Source organism: Halichoerus grypus, chromosome 5, assembly GCF_964656455.1.
Source record: "Halichoerus grypus chromosome 5, mHalGry1.hap1.1, whole genome shotgun sequence".
Taxonomy (NCBI): Eukaryota; Metazoa; Chordata; class Mammalia; order Carnivora; family Phocidae; genus Halichoerus; species Halichoerus grypus.
This window is the reverse complement of record NC_135716.1, coordinates 35720472-35734944: the sequence shown is the minus strand read 5'-3', so window position 1 is coordinate 35734944 and position 14473 is coordinate 35720472. Positions and strand designations below refer to the sequence as shown.

Genomic DNA, 14473 nt, shown 5'->3' with positions numbered 1-14473 from the left:
TATCCACGCCCGATGACAGGAAGCAGTCTCGGAGAAAAGAGGAGAAAAAGAAAATGAACACCGAAGGCAGAGGGGCAGGGAGAAGGAGTGAATGGGGAAAGCATCCAGCCTGGAGCAGGATTCTCCAGCACTCAGGGGCAAGGCTGTAAGTGCCCGCTAAATAATGAATGGAACCAGTCAGCTCCCCAGGGAATCCCTGGAGCCTCTATTTCTGAGATTGTTGAATTATTGATGGAAAATATGTGATGTTCTGGCCCGAGCTGACAGCTGGAAGACAAGCCGCTGCAATTTAAATTGATTCTGCCCCCAATAAAATGGAGGCCACTTTCTGATTTTCAGAGATGCTCAAGGTCCCCATGGGCAGAGAGGGTGAGGGGGTCCAGGTTTTCCAAGGGTCCATGACTCTCCCTCAGGTCTGGAAGCAGCAGGAGACCTTGGCCAGAATGATGGGCTTACCCAGTGCTGTTTCTTACTTATGTGTGAGTCCCTGGGAACCCCTGATACTTCCTTCACGTCTCTGAGCACTTCTCAACAGCTCCATGCCCTGCTCAGATCTGCTCCATCTGGCTGACTTCCGGTTGCAGCTGGGGCTTGGATAACAAAGCACCCCAACCTGGATGGCTCCAACAATAGAGCTCTACTGTCTCAATTCGGGAGGCTGGAAATCTGAGACTGAGGTGTTAGTAGGGCTGGTTCCCTCTGAGGGAGGTTCTGTTCCAGGCCTTTCTCCTTGACACTAATGGTTTGTTGGCAATCTTTGGTATTTCTTGACATGTACATGCATCGTCCCAATCTGCACCTTCATCTTCACATGGCACTCTCCCTGAGTGTGGGTCTATCTCCATGTCCAAATTGCCCCTTCTCGTAAGAACACGGTCATGTGTTCTCATCTTAACTTGGTCAAGTGTTTGATGATCCTATTTTCAAATAATTATCCAAATAAGATTCCAGAAGATTCTATTCATTTTGCAATTGATATCAAATCAACACATTGTACACCTTAACTTTACACAATGTTGTATGTCAATTATATCTCAATAAAGCTGGGGGAGAAGAGGAAGAAAAAAAAGACCCTATCACAAAATAAGGTCACATTTGCGGGTACTGGGGGTTAGGACTTCAACATCTTTTGTGGGGGACACAATTCAGCCTATAACCAAGCCCTTTATACCAGACCAGGCTTCCTTTTCTCTGCACTGCCTCCTGGCCTCCATCGATGTAGAAGACTCTGCGTTCTACCTATCTCTGGAACTTTCTTCCCTCACCTATAAAACACATGCCCTGAACTAGGGATCTCTAAGCTCTTCAGCACTAAAAATCAGGGCAGGCAGGCAGAAATCAGGCAGGAAGTTTGTGCTATGTAGGATGATATCTATTTTCCCATGAGACAGGTTCTTGGGTATAAACTTAGGGTCCAGCACACTGCCTGGAGTATGAAAGGTGCTCAACAGGTATTTGCCAGCTAAATAGAAGGATCAATGAATTACTGAATGTCATGGAAATGCAATGTTTTCATAAGTTCCATTGTCTTTACCTGATCTGAGACAAGCTTAAGGAATAGGATTTCCTACAGGCTAGTTGACTAGATGGACACAGCTGCAGCACTGGGGGGGCCTGAGAGCAGGGACCCCGGCAAGGAGACTGAGGCTGAAGGCTCTTCTCAAACAAGCTTTGTCTTCCCGCTTCTCAGATACTCTTTTCCCAGCTACTGCTCACTTGTTCTCGTGTGGACACACCCACTCTCTCTGGCATTGACTCAGCACGGGAAACTCCAGCATGTAGCCATGGCCCCATCCCAGGAAGATCTCCCAATAAAGGGGAAAAACACGGGAAGTGAGGAAAACGCTGGGGCATGGCGTCACTGCGCCTGTTTGCAGGGGGCAGAATTCAAAAGAATGAAAAAAAAATCCCTCAATGATGAAAAAAAAAAAGTGAGATCTTCTTTCTCCCTCTACAACTTCTCCTTGTTGTCCTTCTCCCACCTTCTAGAAGTAGCTCCCCCTTGCCCCTGCCCAGGAATAGAGAAATGAGAAGGTGTAATAAGTACAGGGAAGATAGAGGCAGAGGGAAAGGAATGGTCTAGAGAATGATTAACAGAGTTCTGGGGAGTTTTTCCTCTTTACCAGAAAAGGGAGGAAATTATGATGTACTGGCATTTCCGCAAAAGAGAACTGGAACATTCTAGGCTCTCCCTGCCCCACAAAGCCCTTGCATAACTACCTTTCAGACCCTTTGCCTTTAGAATGGCTTCGCCCTGGGTGCCCGGACCTCCCTCCTGGTCGGATAACTGCCTCGGGAGCTGGCCGGGGATAGGGTACAGCTTCATTCGGGGAGCAGGTATTGAGGTCACGGGGCAGTGCGGTGCTGGGGATTAGGGAGGCCAAGATGGGAAGGCAAGGTCTCTGTCTGCCCACGCAGGCTGTAACACAGGAGCTGAGACTTGGAGGATAAAGAGGGGTTCACCAAGTAGAAAAACAAGGAGGACCTTCCGCCAAAGGGAACGGCATGTGCGAAGGAGCCCTGAATGTTCTGTCAGCCAGAAGCAGTTAAGTATTGCTGGACTGCTCGGCTCAAGGTGGGAAGGGGCAGGAAATGAGGCCAGGCTGAGAGCTTTGGACTGTTACTTGAGGATACAGAAAAGGGAGCTGGTGAGGTTTGTAGTCCACGGAGAGCACTCCTCAAGATGATGCAACCTGGAAGAGAAGGAGTCCCTAGAGTTTGAATGTTTGTGTCTCCCCCACCCCACCCCACCTGCAAATTCATATGTTGAATCCTAATGCCCAATGTGATGGTATTAGGAGGTCCTTAGGGAATGAGGGTGGAGCCCTCATGAATGGGATTACTGCAAAAGAGACCCCACAGAGCTCTCTCGTCCCTTCCACCAAGTAAAGACACATGGAGAAGTCTACAACCTGGAAGAGGGCCCTCACCTGATCATGCTGGCACCTTGATCTAGGACTTCCAGCTTCCAGAACCATGAGAAATAAATTTCTGCTGTTTATAAGCGACCCTGCATATGGTATTTTATCATAGCAACCCAGTTGGACTAAGACAGGAGCCAAGAAGAGAATGCAGATCTAGAAGCAGCACGGTGGGGTGAAGGTCAGGGGTTGGCAGTACTTGGCCACTGGACGAGTTCCTTAATCTTTCTGGGTCTCTCCTTTGAAATGGGCATAATGGCATCTGCACTTCATGGTGTTGTGATGATGAGAAATCGTGCAGGTGCCTGGCGGGGAGGAGGCCCCCCGTGCCCAGAAGCCATGAGTAGCTGTGCAGCCGAGACCTACTTAGTCACGCTGCGGTCGTGCAAATTCAACTATCTCTGCTCCGCATCCCTGCCCCCACCAAAAAAAAAAGTGCAAGAGGAAAAAAGGATTTCATTTTACTTATTGTGGCGTTGTAAGGATGGCCACCAACTCTCCGACACTCCTCCCATAGGTAGGTGGGTTCCGGGTCCCCTCCCCGGAGTTCAGGCAGGCTCTGTGTAGCCACACAACGGAACAGTATTCAGCCTCAAAGGGGTGAAGCGCTGACAGATGCTCCCTGTGCATAAACCTTGAAAATCCCATGCAAAGTGAGAGAAGCTAGACATAAAGGGTCTCGTGTTCTCTGATTCCATGGACATGTAATATCCAGAACAGGCAAATCCACAAAGACGGAAAGCGGGTCGGTGGCTGCCAGGGGCTGGAGGGAGAGGGAAATGGAGAAAACTGCTTGATGGATCTGGGACTTCCTTTTGGGGTGATGAAAATGTTGTGGACCTCCACAGAGGTGGTATTTGTACATCACTGTAAGTATACTAAAAGCCACTGAGGTGTTCACTGTAAACACGGAACTGTTCGTTTAAAAATAATTAATCTTATGTGAATTTCACGTCAATAGAAAAAATAAATGTAGTTGCTTTTGTGGAGCATGACAAAGTCTTTATCACAATCTGGGGATCTTTTTTCCCCTCATACAGGGCTTCCAAAAACATTTTGCATTTGTCAAAAATGACACATGACGCATGACTGAGTGCAGAATATGAGAATAAGCCATTTTGACAAATTCAGTAGCTTTCTAAGTTTTACCAAAATGCTAAAATGATTTTTATCATATTAATTATTGGGATGTACGCAGAATATTGATTGGGATGTACCCAGTAGTTTTAAGTATCTTATATGTAGAAAAAAAATCCCCTAAATGTGAACACTTGGAATTTGGGGATTCCACCTAAAATCCTGCAGAGAACTGTTCTCTTATTAGGAGCATATGGATTAAAGGAGAACATTTTGAGGAACAGACATCCCACACACTAACATTCTTGGGGGGAAAGTGGTGAATGGGAGCAGGGAAGGAGTGAAGTTTGCTCCTGGAGCTTGCGTGTTGCATTCAGCATTCTCAGCAGTGCGAAGAAATGATGCATCGGGCGGGAGTCACCAGGAATGCTTTGGCAATGAGCTGGGTGCGTTGAGGGGGAATTCGGGGAATGGGGACACCGTGGAGTTCTGAGGCCTGACTCTCATGGTTTTGTGAGGGGTTATAGGCCCAGGAGAGCACCAGGGAGACGAATGCTGGTGCAAAGCTTTGAGAGGACAGGGCTGCCCTAATTCCAGAGAGCCGATGTCCTTTAAAACCTTGCCCTAGATTCACTGATCAGTCCCTAGAGCATAGGTTAGGGCTCTCGGAGGTGGGACTAAAAGCTTTCTTCGAGGATTGCCTTGGTATTTTGGGGATCACACAACCTATTTCGTAAAGGTGGAGGTAAATGCAAGGATACAAGCTATGGGTACAGGAATACCCCAATTCAGGGTCAGGGGACCTGACTTACAGTCCTAGTTATGTCACCAACTATGCAGTGTCAAGCAAGTCACTGAACTTCTCTGCTGCCCACTTCTGTCAAGCGAGGGATAGCCACAGAAGTCTTCCCCAGCCACCAGTGTCACATCTGTGTTGTTCTAAGAAACACACAGTGAGGTTGTTCGGGTCATCTATAAGCTAGAAGCCTGGGGATGAGCATGTTTTATAAACTATAAAGAGTACGCAAAGATAAGGAATTTTTATTGGAGCTTGAAAACACAGGTACATTTAGTTCTCTCAGTCAACAATCATGTATGAGGCAACAGATCTTCAGTGAGCTCCGTGCTGGGTGCTAAGGATACAAGGAAAGGAGGATAAACCCCTCCTTGGAGGAGTCTGGAACTGAGAGAGCGTGACAGCCAAGTGCCGTGACAGCCAAGTGCCGCGACAGCCGGGGGCCATGTTGGGGTTGCACGTGTGCAGAGCTGGGGGGTGGGGGGTGGTCATTCAGTCTGAGTCCCAAAGGAAAATATTCCAGCCAAGGCTCTTTTGGCTTCAAGCAATAGACATCCCTTCAAACTAGTTAAAGTGAAAAAGAAGCTTTTACAGCAAGAATTGAGGAATGTCATGGAACCTTAGCTCAGGAAATGAGTTACATAGCCCTGGGTTATTGAACTGGAACAGGACACTGGAAAGACTAGAGGCCCAGTGGCTCCCCAACCCCCTCTTTCCCCTCCTTCCCCTCCCCCCCCTCTCTCTCTCTCTCTCATTTCTCATTCCCTCTGTGTCTCTTCCTTTTCTCTGTAGATCAGCTTCTTCTGCCTGCTCATCAGCTTGGAAATGACCCCAAAATGGCTGTCACAGTCTTCAAGCCTAGAATCCAGATACACTTCTAATACCATTTTTTTTGTTTTGCTTTGTCTTTGTGTGTTTTATCACTGCCTGGCCACAACTTACACAGAATTAGTTCAAACGCTAGAAAGAAACAGCAATCTGATTGACCCAGCCGAATTCTTGCATCCAGGACACTGAAGTCACGAGCCAGACGGTGGTTAGCTGTTCGGGGCTCAGGGGACCACCTCTAGTCCCATCGGCGGAGCGATACAGTCTTTGGGGCTCCCTCTTCCAAGGGCCATGGGCCAGGCAAGTTCCCCGGGAGTGTTGGGTTGGTTTGCTGTGTAATCTGGCAGAGGAGGGACAAGAAGAGAGGCGGCAAGGGAAGGAGGGCATACCTGGCCAGGAAGCAGCACGTGGGAAAGCCTGGAGGTGGGACGTTCCTGGCGGCTGGAGGCTCCCGGAGAGGCTCAGTGAGGGCCGCCTTCGTCCCCAGCTGCTGTCTGCACTAACCACACATCGGACCCCCGGTGGGCCGGGGGCACCAGCCAGCCAGAAGGGGCGACAGCTGTGAACAGCGGGGAGGGCAGAGATGCCTGCCTTGATGAGAAAACCTCCCCGTGTGTGCATGTGGAGGGAAGGCTGTGGCCCCCTCCTAGCCTCGCGGGGCCTCACCTCCTCCGCTACCAGACGCACTGCCCCGAGAGGGGGACCAAGCGTTGGCTCGGTGGGGCTCGGCCAGGGCTGCGTGTCACCCCCGGGTCACCTGTGGAACGCGCAGGGCAGCCGCCCCTTCCGGGGGCTTCCTGGGTCTTACTTAGGGCGCTCGGTCTGCCTGAGGAAGTTGAGAAGCCGCTCTTCCCTTTCTCAGCCTTTCGGAGAAGTAAGAGAAGGAGGAAGCTGAGAGGCGGAGGCCCGCTGGAGGCTGCGGAGAGTTCTGCGCCAGTAAGCACTACAAGCGTGGGAAGTTTCTTGAAAAGGCTTCTCAGCCTCTCGAGTCACTGCCATTCTGTGCGGACAGATGACTCATCGGGGCTCCTCTCTGCCTCCGTGGGGGAAGCCAGCTTATCTGCGGCTTTGTGGACGGGGGTGGGGGCGAAGGGACTGGCGACTGGTACTGACCGAGCATTTCCTCTGTTGCAGACACTGTGCGAGCGGCCGCCGAGACATCGTCGTATTCAATCACCCCAAATTCCCGGTGACGGCTCTGTCCCGACGCTCGGGCTCCGCAGCCCGCATTCGGACCCACTACATGAACTGACCCATTCCTAACATCCCCAGAGCCCACCTAATGCATAGGAAGATCTGGGGACTGTCAGAAAAAAAACATCCAACGCTTGGAAATAAGGCAGATGAGGTGGACGTCTGCCTTTCAATCCTTTCAGTATAAGAGCAGGTCAGAGACCAGCTGAGGATTGTCTAGAATTGTGCTGTCCGACACCATAGCCATTAGCCAGGGGTGGCCATGGAGCTCCTAAAATGTGGCTGGTCTGAATTGAGATGTGCTGTTTAGTGAAAAATCTACATCAGATTTCAAAGACTTAGTTGGAAAAAAAAATTGTAACATATTTGATTGATAATTTTATGTTGATTACATGTGGAAGTGATAATATTTTGAAGGTATTGGGTGAAATAAGATACATTATTAAAATTCATTTCACCTGTTGCTTTTTTATTTCTTTTTTAAAACGTGGCTACTAGAAAATCTAGTTACAGTGTGGTTTGCATTATATCTCTATTAGAAACCTTGGTCCAGTGCAATGTAGTGCATCTCATTGTTTCCTATTGATCAGAAGTCCCAGACTTAGTGTGAGGTCACTTGCTAATTTGTATATTTTTGTCCAGTAGAGATGCAGGTAATTTCTGTTGACTAGAACAGAAAACCCCTAAGATTTACGGCCTGTTGGACATTAACCAGTTTTATATCTAACCAAGCAAATGCATCCTAATATTTTATTGTTAATTTGTCTATAAATAGTTTAGCTTTTCGTATGTCCTTTGTGCTGGTCATAATACCTTATTAGTTCCTTCATTATTAATGAGCCTTCAAAAATTCTTGATACATGCTCATTTCATGTTTGTCTGAGATTTGTGATTATCTTTTAGAACAGCACTAATAGAATGCAAACTGCATGTGTAATTTAGAATTTTCTAGCAGTCACATTAAAAAGTAAAATTAATCTTAAAAGTGTGTGTTATCTAACTTGAAATGCCCCAAAGATGATCATTTCTACATGTAATCAAGATTAAAACATGATCAATGAAATACTTTATGTTCTTTTTGCATCCTTCAAAAATCTAGCATGTCTCAGTTTGGACCAGCTACATTTCAAGTTCTTAGTAGTCGCACGTGGTGAGTCGCTGCTACCATACTAAACAGGGTGAGTTGTGACTCTCTCCTTAGAAGTAAAAGAATATGGCCAACAAATAAAGGCAGCTCTGGACATCTAGGGTTCGTGTGTGAGCTGGAAGGCAGCTGTCTCTGCAAAGACAACATAGGTCCAGGGGGAGCGAGAATGTACCTGGAACTATATTTCAGTCCTCAGGAAATCCTTATCTCACCTTCGGATACTTTCTTCCGTTCTGCCCCCCAACTGCATGGCCTTGAGCCAGTCACCTCCATTCTCTGGTTCTGTTTCCTCATTTGTAAAATGAAGGGGTTGAACTTGAAGATCCCTGAGGTCCCTCCTGTCATCCTTGTGAATATTCTCTGAATGTGCTTGGGTAGCACATTCTGGAGAAGGACGCTCTTGGAAGTTTTCAGGTACTTTTGAGAGTCTCCTTCCTATTGTTGGGTTTGCGTTCCACAATCTCTACAATACGTGGTGCTGAAGGCTGGAAAACGGATCAGGAGCTGCCTGCTCAACCAAGAAGGGGCTGCTCCCTTTGGGCAGGTGGGGAGATAAGAGTTACGACATGTAGGACTGGAGGCTTGCAAGCCGCCGATGATCTTCCTCCGTGGCCTAAAAGTGTATTTTGTGGGGCGGGGCAGCGGGGGGTGGATCCCTTGCTTCGTGGAGTTCTATAGTTAATCTTAAGCAATAGAAGATAAAGGAAGTTAATTCCCTTCTGAGGATTACACACCCCAAGAGAGTGTGCAGGAAATTAGAAGTGAGGGTATACCAAAGAAGAAAGAGAAACTGCATACTGATTGCTCCTTTAAGGAGGTGTGACTAAGTCCTGACTTCTGCAGGTAAAAGTCACTGGAGCCTTAGGTTAAGACAAGGGATTAGTCTGTGGATGTTCCTTTTAAATAAATCGACGAGGGGAAACCAAACTGGATATGCCTTCCCCAACCTAACAAAATGTATGTCCCGTGGGGACTACCCAATGAAATAAGAGAGAGGGCTTCCCAGGGGTACCGTGAGACTGGCCCCGCACATGAACACACAGAAGGGAGAGAGACGCAGAAGACAGAGGCCGGCCACACCAGATTGGGAGGTGGCAGGTCTAATAAGCGAGGGAACTTACCTACAAGCCTTGTCTTGGGCGGCGGCAAGATGAGTAGATCTCCGCACCAGCCAGCCAAATCGTAAACATTTATATAGAGGCCTTAACTGGGTTGAGTCCGGGGTATCTGTGGGTGTTCTCACCATCACAGCACTATCTCCAGGCTATGTCCATGCAGCAGCCTCTGGGAGTGGGAAAGGCAAAAGACCACATTGCAAGGGCACGGGAGGGGGTGAGGAGCCTCTGATGGCCAGGGTCCCGCCCCCGGATCAACCAGAGGCTGGGTCCTCTCCAAGACCCCTCACAAGAACAAGGGCAGTAGAAAATCAGTGGCATGATTTGTGAGATGCTAGGGAGGTCTCCCCCACTGCCTGAAATCCCACCATCGGGGGTGCATTCAGAACTCCTTTGTGTCTGGAAGGTTAGTCTAATTTTAGGAGCTCTCTATCACAGTGCATGTAAATCTGGGGGCGCGGGCATCCTCGGGCTTCTCAGTTTGTGCATGGAAGCCGCGGGCAGCGGAAGCAGCTCACGCCTCATGGCCCCGTAGGAAGGAACCCCAGCAAGCAGTGCCTGAAATACACGCTGTCCTTCTCCCCCGACGCTCCACAACAAGCTCCCTGGAGCTGGAAGATATTCGTCATCCCCGTTGGAAAATCCAGGGCCCTACGCATCTTCTGGGGCTCCCGCCTGCCTCTCCATGCCTACTGCGTGCCCTTGGCTTCCATGCATGAACCTTGGTTTCCACAGACATGCATCCCACATTCCCCTCCCCGATTGTCCCTTCATGCGTTCCCCTTCACTGGCCTGCTCTCCCCCTCCAAACCCAGGCTCCAGCTCTGCTTGGCCGGCCGGGACGTCGGATTCGGAGCAAGCCAGTTAATTCATCTAAACAGTTTTTTCAGTGTCAAGACGGGGAAACTATTATCAGCCCCATTAACCTCATAAGGTGGTAATGAGAATTTCCCGATTGTAAAAATGGTTTAAGATTTCAAAATGCCACACAAGTGTAAAGGATTACCGTAATAGTGATGTTAAAGGGCCAGCAAACAGGCATGTAAGGTAATCCTGAATTTTTAAAGTCTGCTGTGATGTCTTAGAAGGAATTTGCTTTGTGGGATTGCTAACTCTGTGAAAGTGTGCCTGTGTGAAATGTGTCACATCACTTTCTCATGAGGCAGGTGTGTTAAATGTGAGAAGGAGAAGAGCCTTCTGTACTTTTTCCCTGTTCCGTTTTTATCATGAAAATCTAGTAATACTTCCTCTGGACTTTGGCAGATAAACCCACAGTAGATCGTTTTTTTCTTTCTTCCAGGCTAAGAGTCTTTGATGTGGAAAACATTGTATTCTGCAGTTCTAGAGAGATGACATGAATAAGCAATGACTTTTTTCTCTCTTTTTTTTTATGTCTTCAGCTTGTACACCTGAAGGACAACAGCGGCTGAAAACAGCCCCCCAGCCCTATCTGTGGAATCCCAGCTTCTTACAAATCCCCTTCCTCTTCTGGGAGGATGTCTGATTCCAAAGCCCATGGTTAGAATCCTTTTAACAGATGAGGAAACTGAGCTCATTAGCAAGAAAGTTGTCACTTGGGCAAACTCACAAGCAAGCAGTGGAAGGTGGGCTGAGGCTTGATCTCCCCAGTGGCCCAGGACGAATGCTCAACACCAGATAATAGATTCTTTTCAAAGGCTGTTTTATTCACTTATAATTTATACACATGGGAGCTTAAAAGAATGATACCTGGGTCCTACCCCAGATACTGATAAGTAGAAGGTCTTGAGTAATAGTGGGGTGATTCTAACGGGCAGCCAAGTTTAGGAACCACCGTTCTAGAGTTTTTATTCCTTACAACTCTACGACTCATTGTCAGTGTGGGAACAGATGGATATTGCTTCTCCCCACACCTGAGACTGCTTTTTCCAAATCAGGGCTGGCAAATTTCCACTGGGTCTACTATCTTCTTCCCTCTGTCACACACACACACACACACACACACACACACACACACACACACACACGGGCCCTAGAAGTTTCATTTGTATCACTGCTGTCACCAGGTAAATGTGGCTCTGGTCCCAGCCTGACCAGGTCACACCTAGAGACGAGCTCTACATTCTCAAAGAAGACTAAGTCACAACAGAATCCTGAGACCACAAACAAGCATCAGAACTATGGCAAATACTTGATAGATACAACACGCTGGTTGTAAGTCAAAAGGAGCAAAACAGATCCTAGTGGAGGTCAGGGAGCAGAAAAGGCCACAATTCCATGCCTCCATGTGAACAAGAGCAGGCCCCACCAAACCTGAGGATGGACACTTACAATAAAACTGACCTTGGACTAGAAGCCAAGGGCATTTATCGCTGAAGTCCTTTCCAAATCAACCAAGAACTCAAAGGGATACTACTGTTATCAATATCCCTATGACATTTTTTTAATATTAAAAACCAAGTAGCTGTTAAAATACAAAACCACCTTGATTCTGGAAATAAGGTCTTGGGAACTGGATCTTCAGTTGCTTGTAATTGCTATGTCTCCTTAGTCTCCTTAATCTGGAACGATTTCTCAGTTTTGACTTTCATGACCAATTGATTTGTAGAATGTCCCCCTGTTTTGTTTTATCCTGATGTCTTCCCATTAGTTTCAGGTTATGCACTTTTTCCAGGAATCCTACTGAAGTGATGTCAGGTCCTTAGGGCATTGCAAAAGGAGGCACATGATATCTCTTTGTCCTATTACTGATGCTACTAAAGAAAAATAGCTTCTCAAGAAAATGGAGGACACATTATTTATTCAACATTTTCATTGGTTTAAAACCAACCCGAGTTGCATTCTGCACTGCAGAAATTTCTAGTCTTGCCCCTCGCCGACTGGAAACATGTCCACATTCTCTGCCTCCACAAACCTTGAGAGAGCAGGCCATTCCTAATGCAGTTACCTCTCCCCACTCTGCTGTTGGCAAAGCCAGCTAGACACCATCTTTTGACTGGAGAATGTCCAATGAGCCTAATTAGTGTCACTATGTGCCACATGGATCAAATTCTGGAATAATCTGTGAAGTATCCCCATTGGAACACCGTCCCCTCCTTCACTGAGCAGTCAGGTAATGGTGCAGAGGAATGCCCAGCACTCCAAAGCTTTGTCCAAATTCTTCCATTTCCAAAGTTTTTGGCTCAACTTTGACCCCTTATAAAGTTCTCCAAGAATGGACTAAGGTCTCTAAAAAGACTTTCTGGGAAAGAAAGAAAGACAAATCCTGGGGAAGAAAAAAATAAATAACCAACAACCATATTTATATTTTATCTAGTACTATTTAAGGATTATAGATTCTGTACCTTCAACTCTCATCAGTAGACTTTTCCTACAGAAACCAGTTAAACTTTTGAAGAATCCCAGAGGAATATGAGAAAAAATAGTGAAAATCTTGCCTTGGCTATTCATGAGGTGTGACAGATGCCTCAGGGATTCAGGACTGAATGCAGTGCATTTCCTTTAAAGGTTGAGAAGTGCGGAACCTTCAGACAGTCTGAATTCGCTGAAGTGGTATGGCTAGTAGAACAAAAAATTCTTCAGGCCCGACAGAGATAGGCTATGTGCTACCAAAAGTTCTTACAGACTTCCTTGCTCCTTCATTTTGGAGACCTGGACTTTTCACTAGTTTCAGTGTTTCCTCATAATGTCTTCCCAGCTGTCCTTCCTCTGACTAAATCTCCAGTTCTTGCTCCCTGCTCCTCTAGAGTCAAACAGAAAGGACAGTAGGACAATTTTAGGGTGTAACGACTAGGACAGCAATTAACCATCTTGTGTGCTGTTTCATCCAACTTGGTGATTACTTTTCATATTTTCTCTGCTAATCTTATTACCATCAAGCAAGCCTTTGACTACTGAATTTACTGGCCCACTGTACTGTTCCCCTTTAGTTCTTTTCCTTTGTGACCTCTAGTGCCTAGAGCTGGATTAAACATAATCCTTGTTTTATTCCTATTCTTGAATGGATTGCTTTCTAATGAGTATTTGTGAACTCACCATCCCATTCCCACGATGGTCACATTACCTAAGAACTTATATTTACCGATGTCCTTCTGCCCTAGCCTGTCTCTCTGCTTCTCCATAGGTAACCTCTATTCTAAATTTTGTCTCAGGAATATCCATGGTAGAGGAAAGAGAAAGTTTTATCATGTATATGTATGCTTAAGCAAGGCATTTTGTTCATTTTTATAAGGAATCATACTGTATTATGTTTTTCACTAAATATTGTTATTAAAATCATGTTACCAACTAACTGGGCAGTAGTTGTTTCATTTTCATAAATGAAGATTATGTCATTGGGTAAAATAACTCTATCCATTCTTTCAATGGACATTTGGATTGTCTCATTTTTTTTGCTTAAATAGTGCAGCTGTGAATTTCCTGGTGTACAATGCAAGTGTTCCAGGAGATACACCCAGGAGAGAATTGCTCAACTATAGGGATGTGAATGTCAACTTTGAGATAATGCCAAATTATTTTCCAAAGGGATGTAGTAATTAAACTCCCATCAGTACTGGGAGGTCTCAAACCACATCATCTCCAACATTTGGTATGACCAGACTTCCAAATTACATTATGTGGGGGTAAAATGGTGGTATCTCATTGTGGTCCTGGTTTGCATTCCCCTGGTTAAACCTCTCTTCATGTATCTACTGGTCATATATTTCCTCCTCCACAAAAATGCCTGTTCAAAACCTTTGCCCACTTTCCTATTGTTTATGTATGTATACCAATTTTTTACATTATATGTGTGTTACTTTTCACTTCCAGTTATCTAAATTTTTATGTAGTTGGATTTATATTAAGGTTCATATACTGAGTCCGAGTTTACATATAATTTTCCTAGTTAGGCTTCCTGTGTCCATTTTGAGAGATGTTTCCTCACAAACTTCGTATCACCTACATCTTATGAACATCAGAGTTTAACTCTTTCATTCTGTATTTGATTTTTGTGCATGGCATGATTTAAAAGTGCAAATGGCATTTTCTTAAAATACTCAAAATCGTTACTTTTCTCTCGACACAGTTGAAGTTCTAATATAGTACCCGCTCCCAAACTAAATCAGTCATTAATGTGGAGAACCTGTTAGGACAGGTAAACTTTACCCTTAATTTCCTTGCTTTGGGAATCATCTGCCAAGGAGATCCACAAACTTGTTTTGCAGACCATAGTTGTTTTAGAAATAGCCTTTTTTGACTCAAAATGTAATCTTACACACCTTTGTTTTGCCAAATATTATGTGTTCCCCATCCCCTTACAGACTTCGGCAGCATGGACACTCAATCATTACAGCACATGGGAGCCTAGTTCTTCCTTCTACAGAGTCCCTCACTTGTGAGTGCACGGAAGTCTTTCAAGTTCTCGTAACTTGATGCC

General features: G+C 46.1%; 1 long non-coding RNA gene across 3 annotated transcripts in view; it reads left to right on the top strand.

Annotated features, from left to right (window-relative positions):
• LOC118523257 (uncharacterized) overlaps positions 1-10730 on the top strand; it is a 32124-nt gene extending 21394 nt beyond the window's left edge. For 2 of the 3 annotated variants that reach the window (XR_013447761.1, XR_013447763.1), the window contains 2 exons: positions 5741-5922; positions 6757-7064. This is a non-coding gene — a long non-coding RNA (uncharacterized LOC118523257). Of the gene's footprint in view, positions 1-5740; positions 5923-6756; positions 7065-10478 lie in introns of those variants that run through there. The other variant, XR_013447762.1, reaches the window with a different exon arrangement.
• Positions 10731-14473: the final 3743 nt, after the last annotated feature.